Consider the following 6599-nt stretch of genomic DNA (forward strand, 5'->3'; position numbering starts at 1 on the left):
GAGAGAGAGATCAACATAAATTAATGGCGGCACCATTTTTGGCATTAAATTATTTAAACTTTGTTTGTCCATCAATAATTAGCTTTAATTGACAACAATGCAACCGAAGTATATTGATTCAGTGTAAACGCGAGCAGCTTATATCTGCTTTAACAACCGTTAGATTGAGATTACGACAAGTATCTATATTGTACACAGGATCGAATACTTTTGATTAAGAATCTGATGGTTCATATCCTTCACGTCATGATATAAAAACGCACATAGGAATCGCGGTTCTCCTAGATTATTCCTCAATTTTTCCCATAGATTTGAATACGTGTTTTTTTTTTTTTTTTTGTAAACGAATACGTGTCTTAGTAGCGTGTGATTTTAAATTTTTTAGGAGAGATTCCATCACAAGATTGGGACATTTTCTTGTACCACAAAAAAATTTTGAAAATTTAATTTTTTTTCAAAATTTTAAAAAACAATAGGGAAATCATAGCATCTGCCAAAATTTGAAAATATTTATATTAATTCAAATTCATCTGGCATCAAATGGTTGAGCGACAACAAATTAGATAAATATTATTTTTTATCAATGATATTGTGTCATGTATAATATATATATCTAGAAACTCTAAATTAACTAAACAACTCAAAACCAATGGTGGAGATATCTTTGAGTCATTGTTTAATGATAGATTGTAATCAAGGATTTGAATTCTCTGCAGTGCCTCAAGTAATGTTTATCCATGGACCACGTACAAATTAGGGCCATGTGTCCTTTGAAAATTTATAATTGTAGGGTTATTCACGTTTGGTTTGATACATTGATGAATCAATCTTGATAGATCAATTGAAAAATATCGTAATCTAATGGCTAGAAATTTTGAAGAGACATGTGGCACTCACTCTTAGTTGGCCGATTAATGGTCATTACTTTGGGAGATGTAAATGATTTCGTTCTTAGAATCCAAGTTCTTCTGCAACAGACTTCACAAGAACGCCTCTATGCCAATGACGGATGGTAAATCAGATCTTCTCCGCAATATTGATGCGATGATCTCAACGCGACAACCACAATTTTGCCCTTGTGGCATGTTTTTGTGTTCGCCCTTGTGGCGTATTTTGTGTCCGCCCTTGTGAAGTGTAAATCTCCACATTTGTTGTGTGTTTCTCCCTATGTGGGTGTTGGTGCATAACTGTTGCTGTATTTGTTATAGTTTTTGTTTTAAGAGTTTCTTGGGCTTGACCCATCTCTTAGCCTGGATGACCCTGTTTATTGCATGTACGACAATTTGGTCAATTTCCGCTCCTTAAATTTGGACTGAACCTTATGTTTCATGCATCTATCTATTGTATTTTTCCTTTCTTTGGTGTATCTATACTTTTCTTTGTTCTTGAATGAAGTGTTATTTAAAAAAAAATAATAATAATAATAATAATTTAAATCCATCCATATGTGATTAGGTAACATGATCAATCTATCTTTTTCATTGAAAAGGTCATTCATTTATTGTATTAGTTGATATGAATTTAGCAATGGATCAACAGTGATATCTGAAAACGGATATTCGAAAATTGTTATTTTAGATAAGTAATGTGATAAATGGGACCACAAATGGTAGGCCACTATAGGGACGAATTGGCCTATTTCGTCTCCCCTTAATCATAGATTTATGTAGCCTTTTCTTCTGTTTTTGGGAATGAAAGTTAATTGGCCAAAAGGAAGAAAAAAAAAAGGCATGGGTGGAGCTTCCCTAGGACCCAGCCGGCCATGGCCCCACTAGAACTTTTATTTTTAAATCTTTTATAGAAGCCCATTTTAGGCTTTTTTCTTTTTCTCTTTTTTTTTTTAATCATATGTCCCTCCCCTAATGAAGAAGTATAATTACATTATATCTATGGAAGACTAATCTATTGCTATTTTATTTTTTTGTTTACACTTCATTTTCACTTCTAAAAACAGCTATAAAGTAGAAAATGCCAATGAAAAACATAAAAAAAATAAAAAACTAGTTAAAAGGAGTTTTCAATGCTAATGGCATGCATCTTACAAAGAAAGGCAAAATGGTAACCATGGTAAAAAATTCAAGGGAAACTCAAGTTTCGATCGGGTGAAAATAAAAACTTAGGTGGAAACTTGAAAAATTTAGAGGAAACTAAGGACTTTTCCGTACAAGTTTCTACAGATTTTAGAGAGTATTTTGGGGTGAAATCCTATATTTAAGCTAATTAGAGTATAAAGAATACATTTGTTATATTTTGCTAAAAAAATCAATGTAAATATGCCATTCAATGTACATAAATAACATCAATGTAGAGTTGTCCAAAAAGTATATTATAAACTTAACTACTTAAGCATATAATATTCAATATATAATTTCTAACTTCAAAATAGTTGATAATAAAAGGAAAATACAATTTAGTGTTAAGATGAGTGCCAAGAGTGGATTCATCATGTGAGCTGAGTAGTACTATACATGTAACATCCTATCATCTAACCAACGAACATAGACATCCCATGACATTTTATGCCTATGGTTGTCAAGTTAATCGACAACTGTAATTTTATGAGTCTGGTCATCAATATGCTTAAGATAACCAACCTGTGTAAATATGCACTTTGGATAGGTAAGTCTTGATGGAGGGGGTATTTGTCGTGGGTATTTGAGGAAATATAAAATAAACAAAAAAATTGAAAATTTGGGAAAGCTACAAAATTTACAGGAAAAAGTCTCAAGTTTCTACAAATTTTTTTGGGTTTCTACACAAATTTTCAAGTTTCCACAAAATTTTCGAGGTTTCCACCAAATTTCCCAAGTTTGTCTTCATGAGTTTCATTTCGCATTTTCCAAAATGGAAAATTTCGATGAAAATTTCACAAGTTTCGATGGAATTTTGTTCTATGATGGTAGCTAGTCAAAATGAGATTGAGGAACTCATCTATCAAGTTAGAGCAATTAATTGAGATCAAAACGCTCTTTTGGTTTTGTTCAATATTAGAATTCGATCCTGAGATCCTTCTTTGGCTCCTTGATTTGCGACCTACTGGGTAAACTTGTCTTTGCCATTACTGTTCACCATCTTTGGTAGGAGTATAAGAAGATGGACTTCCAAATCCCGATCTCGAATCTTGATTTGGAATGTCATCTATTTTGATGTCTCTTCTAGACATTTTTTTTCTTCTTCACCCCCTGTTTATGACTCTCCGAGGAATAGGTTGACTGTTAGTTCCTGGAGTCTAAACTCTCTCTCTATTCGCATTCTTGACTGGCTGCCCCCCCCCTCTTTATTTCATTTTGTATTTCTTTCGTGTTTTCAATCTAATTATTTATTCATCCAAAAAAAAATTGAGATTGTTGTTTCATATCTCAAAATGATGCCTAAATTCTTATTTTGTTAATCGCTTAAATTTTCATATAGGATAAGGTTAAGATTCATGTCTCTTTGTTTTTTAGGTCAATAAGTTCATATCACTGGTTTTGAAAAGTTGGTTCGGATTGAAAGCTCCCCTTTTACCTTATGAGAGCTACATCTACCATTTGGGGGGAAGCTAAGATTCGTAAAAGATTTTATAACTTGGAAAATAGTAATCATTTCATAGATGTTTTTGGAAACTATGTATAAAATATGATTACAATTCCATTTCAAAAATTTTTGAAGACATTTACAACTCCATGATGGAGCTTAAATGCGGATTTTAATTAGAATATTCTATTACTTATTGTATCAATGATATTATTATAATTTCAAATCCTTTTCACCGGAGCAGCCGTCCTTTCATCTATTCACATTCACACATCACTTCTCTAGTGGTACATGAGTAAGTCTATGTTAGCCAATTGTAAGGATGGGAGGACAAATCCGGATCAGCGACCCCGACGGGGAGCACAAAGATCAGTGGGGCTCACGGTGAAAAACACCTTTTGAAAAAAATAAAATTTTATTTTTCCACCAATGGGATCCACTGATTTTTGTGGTCAGAAAGCCATCGGGGAGCACTCTGTGCAAAGAGGTTAAAGAGGTTAGATCCAATTATATTTAGTGATATATGTAATAGCCTTATCCAAAATATATAAAAGAGCAAATTGCACCAGAACCTTAAAATGGAAGTTTTATAGTACTAAAATCTTTAAGATCTGTATTTGTTTATAAACTCTCCCGGAGGATGGGTAATACCCTGAATAGTTATTTATGTGTTTGAAAAAGCATAGATACTGAAAATCGTTAAATCACTGTTTATTTTTCTTCAATTTCAAGAATATTATTGTTAAAATATGAAGGAAAAAATAGAATTTAATAGTTTTTAATGAAAATTTTAATTACTTTAAAATAAAAATTCAATTTGGAGGTGTCAGTGTTTTTAAAATTTAAAGTGAGTATTATTATTGTAAATATTCATTTGGGAGTGCTAGTGCAATTTGCTCTATATAATAAAAAAAAAAAAAGCCTTCGCGGTATTCCCATCTGATGTTGAAAAGTACAATAGAGGAATTCTCATCTTGTTGACCCAAAAGAAAAAGGAATTTTCATTTTAAATTTAATTATAAAAATTTTCAAATTATGATTTTGTTTATGGGCAAAGCATTTAACATTTTTAGCATTTTTGTTCGTAAAAGGAAATCCAAGGTGGGATCTGCGAATCTGAAATATGAATTAGTACACCAATCAGGAACACTTAGTGCGCACGTTACCGTAGGGCTTGCAAAATAGGGATTCCATGCGCTGACCCCGCTTTTGTGTCTTGTCTTGTCTTATCAAAGTCGCTTTCGTCAAATTCAAAATCCCTCTCATCTTTCTCTTGGCCCAGGCCCAGGCCCAGATAGGGTTTAAAGGTCATGTTTGGCTGGCAGGAAATGTATAAGAAGACAAGAAAATGTTTCAACGACTGCGTTATTTTACAAATTATAATTTCTTTCTCATCAAACATGGCCCGAAGAAGAAGAAGAACACAACCCACCCAGTGCCAGATTTTCCATGGAAACATTCTTTGATGGTTCTAAGGATTGCTTTCAACCAAACAAAGCTAAAGTCTTGACTTCAGGTATGTTGGTTCTGGATACTCTAGGTCGTCATCTCTTCTGATATCCCTAACAGTTTTTAGATACAGACAGCTATGTATTTTAGACATATATGGTAGCTTATCTGTATTGTATTTTGTACTGTAATCCTCTATATATCACAATAATTTGCCCAAAATAGAGAGAGAGATTTGAAACATGAGGGTGAGAGCGCAAGGCATGTGATATAGGTCATGAGAAACCCTCCATTTCTCATCCCGGAGTCATCTTCCCCTTCACTTCACATTATAAAGCAGGCCCATCTGCTAAAAGTTAGTGAACGAAAAGATCTGTGAGAGATCCGGTGATGGTGCTTCCTGTTTTGTGTAAGGTTGCCTTGGGGTTTGTAATATCAGTTCAATGGTGCTTTTATTTTCTGGGTTTTTCTTTTCTTTTGTTTCTGTTTCTGACTTTTGCTTGATGACATGGGGTGATACAGATTCTGGGCAACTGCTGTTCTGTGGGTCATCAAAGGTTTTCATGGAGATGATGAATCTGGAATTTTGGATGGTTGGAAGTGGTATTAGGGTTTTGGAGTAGAGCTCCTTGAAGTCCAATAGAGGTTCTTACTGGTTAGATCTAGCTGCTAAACTATGGATTCCACAACTCTATTCTCTATGTCTGGGGTTTTTTGGATAGGTTTGTGGATTGCATATTTCAGGAGCTGTATTTTTCCATGTTAGATCCTTTTTTGGATTGAAGGGAGCTCTACACTATCTTCTCCTATTTTATCTCTTGATCTTTTTGTTAACTCACTCTTTTTTTCTTTTTTTTTTCTATGTTAAGAGCATTGTTTTTCCTTCTAACTTCTTATACGTCTACTCTTCATGCTTATAGAAGAACCCATCTTCTTCACCTTTGAACTGCAGGAGATACTGTGGAACTTGCTTTGAATCTGGAAGCATATTTAGGTACGAGAATGGTGGAAGAAGTCATTTACAGATTCCATTCTTTCAACCATGTTCAGGGTCAGATGCTGCTTTGTTTTGGCATTCTGACGTATCTAATGGGAAGATCACAAGTGCACCCCCATCTTTTGATGGCCTGATTAAAGCTTGTACAGGAAAATCCTTTTGGTTTTAACTAGTTTTCATTTCCCTGTGCAAAAGATTGGAACTCTCAAAAGTTGTATCTTTCGTTATAAATTTGTAAAAGGTTGGAAGCCGTTGCAAGTGAAATGCTGACTTGACCAATGTTTGTAATATTTTTTCTGCCCTAGTTGCAGATGATGCTGATAAAGCGTATTTATTGTCTTTGGATCCAATCCGTCAGTAAAGATAACTTAATTACCTTTCACAGTGAAGTGTCTTTTTCCATAAATAAATGAGGAAACCTACCCATTTGGCGCTGGTCATGGGCACATTGCTTTTCTTGTGCTTTGTTCTGCGTGCCATAATGAGTTGCAGGTGCACTAATAAATTCTGCAGAGATGTGAACCTGAATAGAAAATTATATCGGGAAAAGAAATGTCTTGTGAGAGATATGGGTGAAGTCATGACAAGTGTTTCTATACCATTTTCCAAATTAATGGAATCTTTGCTACATGTGGAG

At 34.0% G+C, this 6599-nt stretch overlaps 1 long non-coding RNA gene across 1 annotated transcript; it reads left to right on the forward strand.

The window, feature by feature from the left end:
• The first annotated feature begins 4959 nt into the window (after positions 1–4959).
• On the forward strand, positions 4960–6312 carry LOC149001145 (uncharacterized). Its single transcript, XR_016170771.1, has 2 exons — positions 4960–5374; positions 5488–6312. It is a non-coding gene; the product is annotated as an uncharacterized LOC149001145 (long non-coding RNA).
• Positions 6313–6599: the final 287 nt, after the last annotated feature.

This window comes from Hakea prostrata, chromosome 11, assembly GCF_041222555.1.
Source record: "Hakea prostrata isolate BN-2017 chromosome 11, UWA_Hpros_2, whole genome shotgun sequence".
Lineage (NCBI taxonomy): Eukaryota > Viridiplantae > Streptophyta > Magnoliopsida > Proteales > Proteaceae > Hakea > Hakea prostrata.